The sequence below is a fragment of the Hibiscus syriacus genome, unplaced genomic scaffold (assembly GCF_006381635.1).
Source record: "Hibiscus syriacus cultivar Baekdansim isolate YM2019G1 unplaced genomic scaffold, ASM638163v2 tig00110912_pilon, whole genome shotgun sequence".
Taxonomy (NCBI): Eukaryota; Viridiplantae; Streptophyta; class Magnoliopsida; order Malvales; family Malvaceae; genus Hibiscus; species Hibiscus syriacus.
Window position 1 is genome coordinate 2,354,321 of NW_024062911.1, and position 19,330 is coordinate 2,373,650.

At 38.2% G+C, this 19,330-nt stretch overlaps 1 pseudogene; it reads right to left on the reverse strand.

Moving 5' to 3' along the window:
- Window positions 1–159: 159 nt before the first annotated feature.
- On the reverse strand, window positions 160–4,350 carry LOC120146352 (annotated as a pseudogene).
- Between the last annotated feature and the right edge of the window lie 14,980 nt (window positions 4,351–19,330).

Consider the following 19,330-nt stretch of genomic DNA (forward strand, 5'->3'; position numbering starts at 1 on the left):
AACTAAATGGTTTAAAAAATAGTTGGATGACCAAAACAAAACAAAAATAATAGTTGGGGTACTAAACAAGTAGTTAACCCTTTAATAAAATGCAATGACAGTCGATAGAAATAGAACATAAAAATCTTATATTATTTTTATATGTAATTAACAATGGGGTTTGCTGAAATAACAATATCTTTATATTATCATATCTAGAAATTTGCCAACTACCCGCTTTTAACATAACTGGATCTAGAAATAACTTATTACAAACAACGTTGAAAATAAAGAAACCAAAGCTGGAATTGCCTTTTAACATTACAAACAGATCTTGGTACTCACAAGTCAACACATCAAACACAGAGCTTCCTCTGGCATTGGGGATGATCAATCTCACTTCTTCAATGACCGTTGGCAAACACTACCATTCTCACAAGCAGATATTCCCCATCCTTCTTCGCATAAAATCTCCGGTACATGGAATCGACTTCGGTCAGGTAGTATGTTCCAGGAGACAAAACGCTACAATCTTTGCTTGTCACAAAATCCTTGGCTCCATACCTGTGCTCCATCAGCTTCATGGTCTCAACGAACTTCTCGGGGGGAAACTGCAGAAAACACCTCTATTACATCAATGTGCTAAGTAAATCATAAATCCAAAACTTGGGCAGTAGAATGATCATGAGTTCTGAAACTGTTGTATGTCTCTGGTTTTTTAGATATCTACAAGTGTATTATATGGCAAACAGTGCTTTTATCCACGCTATAACGAGACGGTGCAAGAATTACCTCATGCCTTGACTTCAGTTTCCCAGTGACATTCATCACCGTTGCAATATTAGATAGGCTAAATGGATGTGACCTTCGTGGAGTCGCAATGAGAAAATTGTGGAAGTCAAGCCACTTCCATAAGAAAATAATATCACCCGCTGTCCTGCCTGTTTATTAGATATATCAGATGTAAATATGGAAATAAGGCAGAGATGGCAGATTTTCATTTTTAGTCAAAAATGATGAAACAATTACCATTCACTGTTTTGTTGTGAATAAGGGATGCAAAGGCAGCAAAGCGATGCAGTATACATGTTGCCGACTTGTTTGGTATCAAGGTTGCCGGTTGCACCTTGGCATCATAAAGGGCCTTTGAAACTTGTTGGGATGCCTGCAAATGAATGATAATGAATGGTGTCAGCATGAAATTCCACAATATCAAGCCTTACAACTGTTTCCAGTAGTGCAATTTTTTATGAAGAAATCGAATATGATAAAAGTTCCGCTATACCAGTTTCCCAATACAGAATACACTAATAGATCATGCATGAAATTTAAATAAAATAGATATCAATCAAAGTTACTATGACTATTTTTTTTTTTTCACTTTGATGCTCCTAAGATTGATAAAAACTAGGAATTATGAAAGTTCCAATAGACCACCTTCTCAAGATCCCGGCTGGTAGCTTTCGTCACCACTCAAATTTGAAAACGGACCCAGCTTTTCTTTAGTAATGTCATCAACAGAACTACACAAATCATGTAAACCAAGTAAATAACACCAAACAGAGAAGATACAGTAAAGAGAATCTTTGAGGGCATCAAAGAAAAAGAAAAACCTGGCATTCCTCATGAAATCGTTGAACACCAAACGGAAAAACTTTCTGAACGAGCTGCAGAATTCAAATGGAAAATTATCAGACATTTGAAATTTCCCATAATTAATTGAAAGGAATCTTATTATATCAAACTGCTAAAAATTAGCTACCTTGTTATATGGGGAATGGAATACAAAGTAGTCAGCATCAGAAAGGGAAAATTGCTTGCCCTCTAGTTTCTCATACCTGCAGCCATGTGTAGAACCATTAACAGAGAATAACTAATACAGTCCACGCTTATAAGAAAACATAATATATTGGCTAAAACGAAAACAGAAAATGCTTCGAGTACTTTTGCAACGACTTACTTGTGACAGAAATATTTGTAGCAAGTATCAAGAGCCATGATAGCATGTTTGAGAAAGTTTCCCATCAACAACCTACAGGTGCATGTCAATGATAGAACCATTATAATTGTTTACCAAAACACTCATTCTGAAATTTGTCCTTGAAACTTCATGCATAACTCTAATGATGTTGGTAATCAAAACAATTACTTCCCATAAATTAGGGGGGGAACTACTTTAGAGGCAATTAGGTTGCATTACCGGATATTCGCTAGCAAGGTTGGGGCTTGTAAAGTCGTAGACATGGGACATATGGCTACCCCTAAATTGCTTTCAAACGCAATAGGAGCATCAGGTCCTATTAGCTGGCAATTGCAGCTGCTCCTCCAGTAGGCCGGGCAGGTCCTTCTGCATAGACCTGAAAAACAAAAGTCCGATAAAAAAACCAAAACAAAACAAAATTTTCCCTTATAGAATGGAGTGGAAAAGATGGAGAAAAATTGTAACCACATATCATTATTATGGAGTAATAGTACAGGGAATGAGCATACGCACTGTCAGTACAAACAACAAGACCATATCGTCCATCCCATGAACTACTTTCCACCCAATTGACACAATTGAATAGGGCTGCAGTCCCTCCATAGCATGCATTAGTTGAGTCGACCCCTTCAATGTCAGTGTTTCCAGATTTCTGTTTGTTTAACATAATAAAAGAGCAAAGTGTGAAGAACAGGGCATTGATCCTAAATTGCACCCAATTTTTCCTAAGAATTAAACGAAGCCTTACAAAACTGCAATTCAACAAACGAGAATTTTTATATTATTCAATCTGATATATGGAATTTTCACTGATATAGCCTCTAGCTCTGCTCCCTAAGGTGTCTACGAGTAATGTTCCCAAGAAAAAGTTCAGTTCAGAACCAGCTGTGATAGGATTAAAGCCTTTCAAATGATCCCAAATAATGATAGCAGCTATCATTTTCAGGGACAAGGATCCTTGATATTTTACCAGTCTAAGAGGAAGAAAGGGACAACTATCCTAGATAAGAAATCATGATGATTGGGAAGAGTACTCAAAGATTTGCATCAAGAAGGTCTAATGGACTTGCTCTTGTCTATCACGGTCTCACTACCAACTTCAAGACGTCCATTTGTTTGGCGTCAATCTTATACTTTGCAAGGAGTGAAGTAACAGCAGTCAAACTGCAAATCAAAGGTAACAAAGTAGTAAAATATAAGTGTTCATCTCCGCCATAAAATGCAATTGTTTTTCATTGTATATACAGACCTAAAACAGTCTAAGTGAGGCAAATAGCATATGAGAAGAGTAGATACAAAATGCAGAATTACTAACCTCATTGAGATAACGTCTTCCACTTCCGTACAGAAGGCCATGCAATCTTGCCCAAGTCCAATAGTGTATTTCCCTTTGCTAGCCCCATCATGAGCCTCCAATGCTTCCTGTATTGTAGGGCAACGAAAGGGATACGTTTAAGAAGTGATGGTAAAGTATTCAGCTGAATTGATGAAATCAATCTCATATTGCATCAATTTACTATAATCCAACAATGATTAGTGATTCTCCTTTGAAAGGAACACAAACAAAGATATCGTTTATGATAATTCCAAAAAAAAAGAGATTCCCAACCAAAAAGAAAATAAAAGAATATCATTATTAATCCCAAACACTTGTTAAATTAAAAAGCATTCATTCTACAACCAAGACAAGTATCTATAACCAATGATCTTTTCTGAAACAAAAAGAGAAAAAAATCCAAATTAACACCCACTGATCCAGGTAAAGGATGACAAACAGTGAGTTAACAGACATGAGAATTTAACTGTAGCTTAATTCATCGTATTATCGAGATTTAGAAGAACCCATAACTCAGAGTAAACACCCCATTAATGCTACATAAGAGAAAACTACTGGAAGAACTTTTCAGATATACTGATAAAAACTTTGAAACAAAGAGATCCAAAAATAAAGAAATAAAAAGAAAAATTGCAGGCAATTAGAGTTCTTCTCCACCAGTCAATTTTGCGCCTGCTTAAGAAAAACAAACAATTTTTTTTTCGGAAGCTCAGTTTATTCACCATAAACAAACAAAATAAATCTACCTCGTACCCATTTTCTTACATGTCTCAGCTATCCAACCGAAGCCCAGAACCCAGAAAATAAGATCACAAAGAAATGAAAAGGAAAAGACGATATCACCTGCTGAACACAGGTAGGAGGGAAGTAGATTTCCATTGCAAGAATTCCCACGTTCTTAGCCATCTCTCACTCTAACTAGCAAGCAAAAGATCAACAACAACAACGAAAACAAGTTGCTTCCCTTTTGTTAAATTCCTGTACGTTCTTTGTTTGTGAAAAGAGTATTTGATCCCCGAAACTCGCAGAGAACCGTTGATGAAGAAATCACATGCGGTGTTTTCCAGTATTTATAGGCAAGTGCAGACTTCATGAATTTGAAGTCCCTTCCCATTGTTGGAAATTTTGTGTTATCCTTTCCACCCTCTGTCCTTTTCATTTATTTACGGCTGTTGCCACCATGTCAGGTTGGGAAATGGTATATTTCAGATTTTCTTTTCTTTCTTTCTTTTTTGAAAAATTCCCTTTTTTGGTTGATTTTTCAACATTTCCTTTTTTTAGTGTATATGTTAATATTAAATTAGTTTTAAATTCAAATTTTATCTATGATAAAATTTTGGTTACCATAAGTGGTTTATTTCATTTGATTTAAACGAAGAGTGTTTATGATTTTAAGGAAAATAGTGTGTTAAGAATGATAAATCGTCTCTGACATAGAGAATTTCCTTAAACGTTATTTGAAAGATTTATATAATAACTATTAGTGTTGGTGGTAAACCTAAAGTTAGGTTGGTTGCTCTTAGATTGATAAGACGAATGGATATGATTGTCTAGCAATAGATCTGACTCTTACATATACAGTAGACCTATCAAATGTCCCGCTAATAGATCATGATTGATAGTAAGATATGGGTCTCCTAAAATTTTGATAATTAGAGGAAGACAGAAAAGATATAACTTACATATCAATTTTGAAGGAGATACAATAAATTTATATTTATTTTTGTATTATAATAGATTATTTAAAATTCATAAAATATTAACATTTTATATTTGTTAAATATTTATATAATCAAATGCCGGTGAAAGATTAATTTTATTCATGATTGTTGTTTTTTTTAATCATGATTATTGTTTTCTCGTTGCTTTCTCACATCAACAGAGTAAAATTTGAAGTTCTAAAATTGAGTTTTGTTTTATAAAAATTTAAGTTGAATTTAGAATAAGTATGAAATGGGCTAAAGTTGTTTGTTTGGTATTGCTTTTGAAAATTTATTTTAAAAGTGTTGTAGAAAAATATTTTTAAAAGTATTTTTAAAAAGTAAAATTCAATTGTTTGGGATTGTTGTTAAAAATAATCATTTTAAAAAGATAAAATGTATATTTTAAACATTATATTATAAATTAAAAATATATGATTCGAGGATAAAATTATAATTCCACCTAAAAGTGATTTTCCACAATAACTCTAGAAATTTGAACTTATGAAGTTAAGTTAAAAATCATTTGTCTAACCATACTTTTAAATTAATTTTTGGATTTTTAGCGTTGTTTATGTGCTGAAAAGTCTCTTTTCCATGAGTAGAAGCAACTGATTAGTTATATATATATATATATATATATAATATATATTATATATATATATATATAATATATATATATATATATATATATATATTCTCCTGCTTCCTTTCAAAGTTACTTTAATACGAAACTCACTCAAGATTGATGAAATTAAATAAAAAATTTATTATTTTTAAGGTTTGGGGGTTTTCTTAAATTTGAGGGATTTTGGGTGTTTTTCAAAAATTCGAATGGTGAGAAGCATTATTTTGAGAAGATGAATAACATACTTCAAAACTAGCCTCATCAGACAGTCATCAGAAGAGATTGGAGTATTAGCACGTCAATATTTTACATTGATTTCCTTCGATCTTGAGTTTGTTTTGTGAAAAAGTAATCCTAGGAGAAAAAAAAAAGAGTTAAATGTGAACTGTGAATGTTTTGATACTGATCTTGCCACGAAAAATTATCAGTGATATGCATTGATTGGTTGCCGACGACGACCGAAGAAGTGTAGTGCCAAAAAGTGAATTGTATAAAAGTTTAATGACAAAATTGATACACCCCTAAAGTTTAATACCACAAACGACATCATTTTGAGCATCAATAATCGTCGCCAAACGACATTCTTTTGTTCACATCACCACAATGATAGAAAGATATGCCCATGTCATCGAACAATTAAAATTTAAGATATGGTGGCATAATTGATGTTAAAACTATTTCAGTGTTATAATTAGAGAAATGGAAAGTTTTAATGATATAACGATACATCACCTAAAGTTTAATAGTATCTAATGTAGTTTTTTTTTTCAAGGAATTTATGTAGCTTAGGGAACCATGATATTTTCTTGGATAAACTACATGTTTAGTATCTCAACTATCATTGTTTTGTTTTGATCACTTAATTATTATTTTTTAAAATCATACCCAACATTACATTCTAATTTCATTTTAGTCACCTACCGTTAAAAAATTAATAGAACTGTTGTCATGATATTTAAAAAATTAATGATGACATGGCATTATCATATGATGACACGTTAGCACCACCATTAATTTTTTAACAATGGATGACTAAAATGTAACGTTAAGTATGATTATAAAACAAAAAATAGTTAAGTGATCAAAATGGAATAAACATGATAGTTGAGGTATTAAACATGTAGTTTACCCTATTTTCTATAATTGATAATGCAAAAGCATGTCATGGTAAGTTATAATTAATTTTTTTTATTAATCTAAACTGCTTACAAATGGTAGTATATGTTTTAAAGACTCTAAAACATTTGACAATGAAAACTTAAATATCCTTATTATTTGATGCTCTTGCTTGAGACCTCTAATAATAACAATCATTCCTTTAACCACTGAAATAATTTGGTTCGTGCTAATTCATTATATTATCTAATATGCATTAACAATGTTTTGTTTTCATAAAATCTTAAATACATCATTTTGCTATAATTATAATGTTTATCTCATCAGAAATATAATATTTAAACAGAAAAACTCATTTAATTGTTATTTATTATGGATTGATGATAAGCAAATAAAAAAATAAGAAATACCCATATTGATTGACTACTAGATAAAGAAAACTTTTATTTATTTATTGCGTTCAAAACTGACTGCATCATGCTAATTATTTTAGAAATAAATAAATAAATAAAAATAAGAAGGGAGGGAAATTTTTTTATTGAGTGTTGAACGGTCCAACTGCAACTGTCCCAAACAAACTGAGTTGTTGAGTGTTGACGAATCAATTCTTATTTTATTTGTTTTATGATTTGTTAGCAAATTTTTAGAATTAATTTTAAATTTATTATATACAATAAAATATAATTTTATTATATCTATTGATTTTTTTAAATATCTTTAGTCAATGTTTTTCTATAAATTATATATTAAAAATTACTAAAAATATATAATTTAAACAATTTTTTATAATTTCTTTATAGTAATAAATTTTCGTATAAGAAAGTTGGACCCAGGCGGGCAGTTTGAAAAATTGATCAATCATGTCAGCACGTGACTATATTTCAAAGTGCACGCGGACTCGTTTTGTATTTTACTTTTTATGATAAAATAATAATTGAATGGATTTGTTATGAATTTCATTAGGCATAATGTTAAATAAAATAATTATTTTAATTTTGAAGTATTTTGATCCTGTAGATGCTCGATTTGTCCGGATTATTTGAGTTTAATTCGGTTTTATTATTGTTATTTTGGTTATTATTATAAGTCTGGTGTTACGTAGTTATTAATATATATATATATGTAAATAAATAAACAAATAAATATATGAAACATGGACTAAATATTATTTTTGTTATGTTACAGGCCAGAAACAAAACAGACTGGACCAGATCGGCCCAAATGGAATCAAAATAGAAAAAGGCCCGGCTTGGATGCTGAAGCCCATTGTGGCAACCTAATTCTGGAAACCCTAAACCCATTAGGGTTTCCTACCCCCAACTCTCTAACGCCGCAACATGAAGGCCATTGGATCTGCTATGATCCAACGGCTCGCAAGACATTGTGATCCCCGAGCCAGCAGAAGACCCATACCACGAGCGCCCACACTTCCAGCAGACCTACGCCACCCGAGCAGTTCACGTGAATCCATCGGGGCTATCGACAACACCCATGCAGCACGGTTTCCAGGCATCACCACTTCCAGCAATCCATGTGCAGCACAACTCCCCACTACTGCCGCCCGTGACTTGCTCGCTCCAGAGCCCTGCAAACACACCAAACGAGAGCAGAAACAGAAAAGAACAAAACTGGAAAGAAATCGATCAACGAGGGAGAAGGAGAGAAATATAAAAAGAAAAGAGGGGGATCGGTCGCAGAGGAAAAAAAAAAACAGAAAGCAAGAAAAAAGAGATCAACCACATCGAGAAACCCTAGAGAACTACCAGTCATAACAACAAGAAAAACAGGAATCCAACCATCAAGATAACGACGAAACCAGAGAAATCCACAACCAGAGAAATCCACAACCAGAGTCTAAAATCCCATTAGCAAATCAAATAATGAAACAACCATAGACGGAAGAGAAAACCTTTACCTTCCTGGAGCCATCACCATCGTTTGAAAAGCCAAATCCCGTTGAGTCACTAAGGGTAAGTCGTCGTTTCCTCTTCTGATTAGTCGTTTGGTTTCATCTGGGCGTGAGATTGGTTTTGGGGTATGTTGAGCATAGGGCTTCGGGTTTCTGGGTAGGTTTGTCTTAGGGTTTCGTCTTCCTATTGGAGCCCTTGAGGGTTAAAATCCACAGCGGTTGTGTGGTTCAACGGTGAGAGAGAGAGGGCTGTTTTGAGAGGTGTAGGGTTGAGGTTTGGTGAAAGGTTGAGGTTCGTGTCTGTATACTCTTCATCGGAGCTCTAGGCGGTGGCTGTGGAGGCCACGGTGGTAGGGGTCTCGTAGGATTACTGGAGAGTGAACCGAGTGGGGTTTCAGGGATTTTGGTCTAGGTCTCAGCCTTGGTGGCCGTCGGGAGTGGTGGCTAGCGGACTGTGAGGCTAGGGTCCTAGGAAGGGAAGCAGTGAGGGGTATTGGAGGAGTTGGTTCCTCGTCGGAGCCCGGGGGGAGAACCCGCGGTGGCCGTGAGTTTGCTTTTAGTGGGGGGGGGGGGTCGAAAATCTTTTAGATCCTAGGCTTTGGGGTTGATCTGAGTGTTTCAGCGGGGTTGTTAGGCGGCGGAGGCTGCGGCGTTTGGGATTTTTGTTTAGGGTTTCCATAGGTTAGACAGACGAGGGAGGAGAGATTTGAGAGAAAGACGGCTGAGGGCAAAGGGCTTCTGTTTAGGTTGGGAAAGAAATGATCCAGGGTTTCAAAATTACCCTAATAACCGATATATCTGCGCGTTAAAACGACGTAGTGTCGAGCTGTGCCAAACGACAGCGTTTTATGGCTAGGGGAATATCCCATGTTTTAAGATATTGGTTGAATCTCGTGTGAGGCCCAGTAGGTTCAGTCTGTTACATTTTGGTTCCTTAACCGAGCTTTACTCTTTTCTGATTTTGCCTTGTAATTTTCTGAGTGTTTCATTTTGTCCAATTTCATGTTAGGGCTATTTTCGGTTGTTTTCACATTGGATATGCAATTTGACAAACGTTCATTTTGGTCCTTGTAGAACTTTGGTTATATTATTTGCGATACTTGGAAATGAATTTTTATGAAAAGATCCTTCTGTTTATGTTCTTTACATTTAGTCCTTGTCTAATATTTTATGCATAATTATAGGTTAATTTCAGATTTATTTTAAATATATGCATGTGTATATTTCGAGTATTTTGTCCATACGCATAGAGTCAAATGTAGTTTATTTTTATGTTGCATGTGTATCATTTCGAGTATGTTGTAATTTGCATAAATTTAGGTGTAATTCATTTCTATAAGCATGTTAGCCATATGCAACTCGACTCCTATTACATAATTTGATTAAGGATAATACCCTTTTAATTTAAAATTTGTCGAAATGGCTTTCATAACTTACTGGAAGGTCGTTATTGATGATTTTAATTACAAGTGTATCCCGTCATTGTCACTAAAATTTTGATTCTCCACTTTAAAATTTGGGAGCGAAGAAAAGGAAATATTCGACTATTTAAACTTTTCGAGAAAAGGTCGTTAGAAACTGAACTAAAGATCTGGTCCCGATATTTTTAAATAATCAAATATTCTTTATCTTTCTAATGACTTGGTAATTTAAATTAAATCTATTTTGTTGCTTTGAATGTTGCAAATTTGCATGTTTGTCGTTTAAAGGGATCACTAATCAAATCAAATTTGAACTTGTGAAATTCGTTGCAAAGAAATTAATTAATCGACTAGGTACCGATTTAGGGCGTTGTGGGGGTGCTAATCCTTCCCCACACGTAATCGACTCCCGAACTCAGATTTTGATAACGCAGACCTCTACTTGTCGTTTTAATTAAAATTAATTTTATTTAAAATGACAAAATGCTTTTGGGTGCCCAATCACACCCTAATCAAGATTGGTGGCGACTCCTCGAACCTTATATTTTTACCGTAACGGAATTTCCAAATTTCGAAACGAGAGGTTTCTAAAAATCACATTGTTTTTTAATTAAAAATTCAATTGAAAAGAGAATAATTAAAAATGACGTGGTTTTCCAAATCACCCTAGCCGCCGTTTAAAATCGTTTCGACAGCTTGGCGACTCCGCTGGGGACTTTTAGAGAGTCAGGCCTATAGTCGATTAATTAATTGTCTTTGCAAACGAAAGTTGTAAGTTCACTTTAATTTGATTTTTGATCCCTGATTTGTTTTAAATGTTGTTTGCATTTTAATTTGCGTTTTAATTAACAAATAAATAGTTGTACTAACGTGTGATTTACATGTTTCAGTTTTTGACCTTCACTTTAGTTTGTTGTGTTTCTTGGATCGAGGGAAAGGATTATGGGTTTCTCCTTTACAGTCGCAACAACCATTTTGATATTTAGAGCCTTCTAATTGTGCTCTGTCCCGTTAAGTAGGGGTGAAAGCTACGCTTACGTGAGAAAAATTATTGTTCTCCGCACGGGCTTTAGCTAGTAACCTGGGGTACATGCCTTATGTTACGAGTGAAACATTGAGTTTCCTCGCATGGACATAGGGAAATGTATCCTCCGAAATTGAACTTGATCCGTTTTAAGCCTATAATGGGCGAGGATCGAGGGTCTGGCAAGCCCAAGGGGGCACCAGCAAAGGACAATTCGAGGACCCTTTTAGAAATACTGAAACTCTGCCCATCTTATGTTTAATCTCTGTCCGCAGACACAAAGGGGAACTCGTTCTAACTTTTCCCTCGAATTCATTTTTTTTGGCAAAAAGTATGCGAACTAGAGATCATGTGGTTAGGTTTATTTTCAAATATGCATGTGAATTAGATACCATGCGGTTAGGATTTTTTATGAGTAACAAACATGTGGGTAAATATCATGTCGGGTAGGATCTACCAAAGCATGATTCGGTAGACGCCATGTTGGTAGATACCATGTGAATTAGGTTTAGGATGTATATATTTCTATCTTCATGTGTTTGTTTATTCTTTGACTATTCATTGTATATACTAACACAGTTTTATTTTTGTTTGTGTTTTATTTATTACCGCTGCATTGCATCATCATTCATGAAGAAAGGTGTTGATTCACAAGGTGGTCATAAAAGTAGAAGGCGATCATAAATGGACAAGAGCTTTCATAACAAGGAAGTGGATAACGCAGAAGTGAGGTCGTGGTCCGAGGAAACTCAGAGGAGAAAGGCGACAGTTTGACTGAAGATTACTATCAGTACTACCAGAGTTGCTCCGGTCATTCTAAAGCAAAACGATTTGCAAGAGTTACGCGAAATTTGGGAAAGTTGGAATTCTGAGGTGAAATACTCTTTCTGGCAAAAGTATGGTGACATCGCCCTTCTGTTGTATGTGAAAGTAAACGAACCCCTAATCAAAGCTCTCGTCCAGTTTTGGAATCCCGCGTATAGCTGCTTCACTTTCAACAAGGAAGACATGACTCCCACGTTAGAAGAATACACCTCCGTTTCATTTCGAGACGATACACTTGGACCGTATCTACTCAAAAGCCTCAAGGACCCAATCCTTTAAGAGCAAGCTCGCAAGGATTACTGGGATGGGAGAGAAGGGTTGCTGATCGAATCCAAAAGAAGGGAGAGTCCGATTGCTTCCCTTGGTCATGCCTCAAGGAGCTTATCGTCAAGCATAGCGATATCGAGAAGAGCATGGAGATGTTCGCCTTGGGAATTTATGGTTTGATGATTTTCCCGAAAGTTCTTTATCACGTGGAAGCCGCAGTGGTCGATTTATTCGAGCGTTTGGAAAGGAAGGTAAACCCTGTTCCTGCGGTTTTGGCTGAAACATTCAGAGCACTTAGCAGTGCAGAAGAGCTGAGAGTAGCCGCTTCACCGGGTGTGTCCAGCTGCTTACTGTTTGGATACGCAGTCACTTCTGGAAAATTGACCGAGAGTATAGTCGACGGTTTTCTACGGCCTATTCACCCTTAAAAGATTTCCTCACTAAAGAGTGGCCAGAGCATCTCACCAGGAAAGATTGGGTTTCACTCTTCAGAAATTTACAGGAACATGATATAGTGTGGCGTGTCCCCTGGTTAGCTTTTGTGGATGTGTTGTACAAATGCGGGGATTCCGATTGGGTAACCCTATTAGGGTTATGGGGTGGAGTAGGTTATGCGCCACTGATGGTACTGAGACAATTTGGGGCACGCCAATTCATCCAGCTACATCCGGTCTGAAGGCATCTGAATTTGTGTACTGTGGAGATCACTACAAGAAGACTGCTCGTGCAATGTCAGAGGCGTGGAAGTCAACCTTTAGAACTGATTTCATAGCAGCTGAGGTCATGCTGACCCAGACTACGTGGCATGGAGGGCGGCGCGAAAGAATGATATCCTTCCGTTGGCGGATCGTGACCAACAATTCCTTTGGAAGTACAGTTTAAATACGTACCGTCTAAGTTGGAGATACTGAAGAGTGAATTCGAAGCGGAAATCGCCAGGAAGGAAGCGGAGTGTGAGGCCCTTAGACAAAAGAATTTCATGTTGGACATCGATAGGGGGTTCTATAATACACAGTTTGAGCTTATGCGCAAGAGAAAGGATGAGGTGGAGGCCAATCTCACTAGTTTACAGAGCGATTACCAAAAAATGAGTCGAGCACGGGTAATTGCTGGCCTCGGGAGAACTTCAGAGCAGTGGCGGTTAGAGCTCCGGGCTGAGAGGGATCGCTGAGTTAGAGACGTCAGAGCCGAGAGAGAGCACCGAGTCAGAGAAGTAGAGACAGAGAAGAAGAAAAGAAATCAAGAACTTGAGTCCGAGAGAAGGTCCTGGGTTAGGGCATTGAAGAGCGAAGGACAGAGGCTAAAGAGTTAAGACAAAGGTACACCTTGAGCAAGAAGCGAGAAGAAGAATTGCATGCTAATATTGAAGAACTCAGAATGAAGGCAAATAACATGCAACTTGAACTTGAGGTTATAAAGCAAAGAATCGACGAGCTCGAAACTGAGAAGAGGCAAAGCAAAGAAGAGCTAAAATTAGAAAGGCAACATCGGGAGAACGTGCTCCAAGGCAAACATGATGAAGTATTCCTCTGGATACAGAGGTGCGGAGTAAAGAACGAACGGATAGAGGTACTCAATCAAGAGATGCACGAGATGGAATCAAGGCATGAGAAGAGTTAGCTCGAGCCAAGGCAAAGAATGAAGAGTACAGTGCCTACGTTATGCAGCTTGAAAGTTCCTTATCTGCAGAAAAAAGTCAGCGTTGCCAAGTGGATCAAAGGGTTAGCCTCGAGGAGAACGCTGCTTTGCAAAAGAAGATTCATGATTTAGAGGCTGCCTTACGAAGCTGCCAGACACAAATCGCTGGTCTCGAGCGCACCGTCCAAGGCACCAGACTGCAATGGCAAAACTCAAACGATCACTTTAGAGACTGGAAGACAAACGTGAATCACGTGATCCGAGAGACCATGAATCAGTTAAGCGGCGTTGCGAGGCAGTTGGGAGAGATGGACCTCCAAGCAAAAGTCATCCAGAGCTATGCCAATCCAGCATCAGGCGTAGGAAAGAGGGTCGATTGGCTTGTCAGTCAGATAGTAGAGCTGAACATGAGAGCTAGGCCATTTCTGTAGTGGACTTTTCTTGTAAAGATGATGCTTTTGTCCTAAATGAAAGTTGTTCTAAGACTGATCGCGTCTTATGAATCAATGTCTTTCTGCATGCATTTGCATTTTATTTGCAATTTAAGTTTTGTATTGCATTTTTATCGCACTTCACATAATTTGCATTCATCCTCAAAGCATTAAAATTAACAATAAGGGATACATTACAGAATACTGGGAAATTTCAAGCATCACTATAACACAAGGAAGGCCATGGATGATAAGATTGCTCAAATAGAAAGAACTCAATTGCAGTTGCAAGATGATCTGAGAAAAATGCAAGAAGATATGCTTAAGGCTCAAGAGGATATGTTGTCTAAGTTGGCAAATATGCTAGGAGGGAGAAATCCAGAGCACGGAAAGGCCCATGAGCAAACAAGTGAAGAACCACTTTACCCCCCAGGGTTTACCCCGGTACAGTCTCCGAATATCCAAGGAACATCTGTCCATACCAAAGTACACATAAATCCTGACGGCATTGCAGTGAATCCGCAACCTGGATCTTGTTCGCATCCCGAAGAAAGCCCATATCACCAGGTCCCAGACCTTGATGAAGAAGCAAAGAAGAGCGAAAACAAGTTGTTGCAGGAGCAATATAAGCAGCTAGCAAATGAAGTACAAGCTATGAAAGAAGATACCAGCTTGTATGGTCTCGACGCTAAGGAACTGAGTTTAGTTCCTGATCTGGTCCTACCTCCCAAGTTCAAAACTCCTGATTTCGAGAAATACGACGGTACCCAATGCCCTTCTGCCCATATCACAATGTTCTGCAGGAAAATGACTGGTTACGTAGGGGACGACCAGCTGTTGATCCACTGTTTCCAGGAAAGCTTAGTAGGCTCAGCATTGCGATGGTATAATCACTAAGGAGAGTTGATGTCAGGACATGGAAAGACCTGGCCAAATCTTTTCTCGACCAGTATAAACATGTGAAGGACGTCAGGCCTAACAGAATGGTGCTGCAAGCAATGGAGAAGAAGCATAGTGAAAGTTTCAGACAATATGCTCAGAGGTGGAGAGAGATAGCAGTACAAGTCCACCCACCGTTGGTAGAGGAAGAAACGAACCTACTTTTTGTTAATACCTTGAAGGCTCCATTTTTCTCACATTTTGTTGGTAATCCTTCTCGAAGTTTTGCTGATATAGTTACGGCGGGAGAAATGATTGAAATGGCGATCAAAAGCGGGAAGCTTGAGGAGGAGATTCCAGCAGAAACAACCGATGAGGAAGAAGGAAAACGAAGTCAACAAAATAAGGCAGTAGATTCCCATAATATCACAGTGTCCCGACCACAGGGAACGGTAGCATCACCCCAAATTGACAATAGGCAGGGGGCAAGAGATCCAAGGAGAGAGAGGCCTCAATTTGATCCGATTCCCATGACTTATAAGGAGTTATTCCACGAATTATGATCGACATGTAGTCTCACCTTATCATGTGGACCCTATACAACCCCCGTATCCCAAGTGGTATGATGCTAGTGCTAAGTGCGAATACCATGCAGGGGTTTCCGGACATTCTATTGAAAATTGTCCCGCTTTCAAAAAGGTCGTCCAAGCTCTGAGAAGAAGAAACGTCATCAACTTTGGTGACGGTGAACAGCCAAACATAGCCCAGAATCCATTGCCAAAACCATGCAGGAGCCGGGATTAATGCAGTCGCTGAAGAGAAAGGAAAAACGACTGTAAAAAATGTTAGGGAGGTGATGTCACCCATGTCTTGGGTGTGGCGCCAAATGGTCAAGGTAGGACTATTAAAGACTAATCTGCCACGTGAATGTTTCAGTAACGAAGAGATGTGCCACTACCATAACTGCACAAAACACAGTATACAACAGTGTTCTGATTTCTTAGGGCTGGTACAAGAGATGATGGATAGTAAGGAAATCGAGTTCTTCAAAGAAGGGGCTGAGAAAGAAGAAGCGGAAGTTTACGCCTCTGAGGGATCATCCAAAGAGGTCTATAGTGCTAGTTGTCCCCTCGTCATTACTCCCAAGAATCGAGTGGCTGAGAAGGTAGCTCCAAAGGTGATTATTACACCTCCCTCTCCGTTCCTGTACAAAGACAATAAACAAGTACCCTGGAGATATACTTGTCGAATAGGAGAGGTGACAAAGCAACAGGAAGAGGTAGATGAAGTGGGACACATGACCAGGAGTGGTAGATGTTATCACAAAGAACCTGAGAAAAAGATTGCTGTCGAGAAAGGAAAAAGTATCGATGTGCAGATAAGAGAAGATGAACCCATCGTCAATGAGCCAGTAACGGAGAATGAAGCGATGGAATTTTTAAAATTTCTGAAACATAGTGAATACAGTATTGTTGAGCAATTGCACAAGCTGCCTGCCCGTATTTCTGTCCTATCACTTCTTCTGAGTTCAGAGGCTCATCGCAACGCCCTGTTAAAAGTTTAAACCAAACATTTGTCCCGAAGGAGATACCCACAGAAAAGCTGGACCGACTAGTTGCCAACATCCAGGCCGATAATTTTTTATCTTTTTCTGAGGACGAGGTCCCCTCTGGGATGATTGGCAATCATAAGGCCCTACACATCAGTTAGGTGCAAAGGGCATGTTCTATCCAGAGTACTGATAGATAACGGTTCGGCGTTAAATGTGATGCCCTTGGTGACCTTGAAAAAATTGCCAGTGGACAGCACCCTGATGAGAAGCTGTCAAAGTGTGGTTCGAGCTTTTGATGGAACGAAGAGAGAAGTTCTAGGCAAGATTGATATCCCTTTGACTATTGGCCCGGCGATATACGAAGTAGAGTTTCTTGTGATGGACATGCCTACATACAACTGTTTATTGGAAGGCCTGGATTCATCAGGCCGGTGCGGTTCCGTCAACGTTGCACCAAAAGAAAAATTTGCAATGGATGGGAGGCTTATATGCATTCATGCTGAGGAAGACATTATTGCTTCGGTTTCTACTACTGCTCCATACGTTGAAGTGGAAGAGCAAGCTGTTGAATGTTCTTTCAGATCGTGGAATACGTCAATGCCATGTTTGTGGCAGAAGGAAAGAAGATCCCGAAGCCTAGATTGTCAAACTGCACCAAAATGGGGCTTAAGCTGACTCTTGGAAGAGGAGCAAAAACTGGCAAAGGGCTTGGACGTCGGTTGCAGGACTGGTGAGCCCAATCTACCCTGTGACTAAAAGAGACAGGTTCGGTTTAGGGTATCAGCCAACTTTAAAAGAAAAAATGAGAAGCATCAAGAAGATTCAGGAATTGAGAAAGGCGAGATTGACTGGTGAGGACCCAAGTTGGGAACCCATGACATTCCCGCCATTGAGCAGCATTTTCGTATCAGGAGGATATATGTTTCAAGGACTTTGGAAAGCAGTAAAGGGATAGTTGAGAATGCCTTGGAGGATTCGGGCATTAATGTCATAACCGATGAGGAGTTCAAAGAAATGAGAGCTATGGGCATCTACCCTGCGCCACTGGGCTTTGTGTTGAACAACTGGACTGCGGAGGAATTGCATGTAGTTTACAAATCTTTTGCAGAGTAATACACTAGAACTCTTCCCTATTGTTCATACCCTGGGACAGTAGGTGATTTGTGTAAAGGGTTAAGTTGTGTGTTTTTACTTGCTTTCAATAAAAGATGTGTTTTGTTAATTCCCGAATGGCAAACACTTCCTCATGCATTTTGTTTGAATATACGCATATATTATTTCTTTCTATTGTTATATGGGAAAAGATTCTCCCTATGTATATGTATATAGGTATATATCTTCTTTTCGTTATCCTTTCAGGAACTCAGATATCAATAATACGAATGCTAATGACTCTGACCGAAGGTTGTGATGAGGATGAGGGATGTGAACCACCCTCAGAATTAGATGGTGGAACAGGAAGATGAGCAGATCCTGCCTCACGAAGAGCTTACAGAGATCTTGAACCTGGGTACGATGGACAGAAAGGAAATAAAGATTGGTACCACCCTGTCTACTGAAGGGAGGCAAAGCTTGATAGAATTACTTCAAGAGTTCAAAGATGTATTTGCTTGGTCATACGAGGACATGCCAGGGCTGGATACAGAAATTGGTTGTCCATAAATTATAAAGCCTGATTGCAAGCCCGTACAACAGAAACTGAGAAGAATGAGACCCGAGATGCTGCTCAAGATTAAAGAAGAATTGAAGAACAATTTGATGCTGGGTTTCTCACAGTGGCCAAATATCCTGAATGGTAGCAAAATGTCCCAGTACCAAAGAAGGATGGGAAAGTACGAATGTGTGTCGACTATAGAGATCTGAATAGAGCTAGTCCAAAGGATAATTTTCCTTGCCACATATACGTTAGTGGACAATACTGCTGGAAAATTCCTTATTCTCTTTATGGATGGTTTCTCGGCTATAATCAAATTAAAATGTACCCTGAAGATATGGAGAAAACAGTTTATCACTATGTGGGGGACGTTTTGCTATAAAGTCATGCCGTTTGGATTAAAGAATGCAGGGGAACCTATCAGAGGGCCATGGTAACGTTGTTTCATGATAGATGCATAAAGAAATGAAGTCTATGTCGATGATATGATTGTCAAAGCCAAGACGGAGGAGGAACATCGAGAATTTGAGGAAGCTCTTTCAAAGATTAAAGAAGTGCCAACTAAACTTAACCCAATAAGTGTACTTTTGGGGGGTGACATCGGGAAAACTGTTGGGATTCGTAGGGACCGAAAGGGAATCGAAATAGATCCGATAAAGTAAAAGCCATTCAAGATTTGCCAGCCCCAAGAACACAGAAAGAGGTTCGAGGATTTTTGGGGAGGTTAAATTACATCGCTCGGTTTATCTCACAGCTGATCGAAAGATGTGATCCCATATTCCGCCTTCTTCGTAAGAATGATTCAGGAGAATGGAGTGAAGATTGCCGAGAGGCTTTTGAGGCAGTAAAGAGATCTTTCGATCTTTCGAATACTCCGATCCTAGCGCCCCTATCCCAGGAAAGCCTTTAATTCTTTACTTGTCCGTTTATGACAATTCAATGGGATGTGTGTTGGGGCAACATGATCAAACTGAGAAGAGGGAGAGGGCT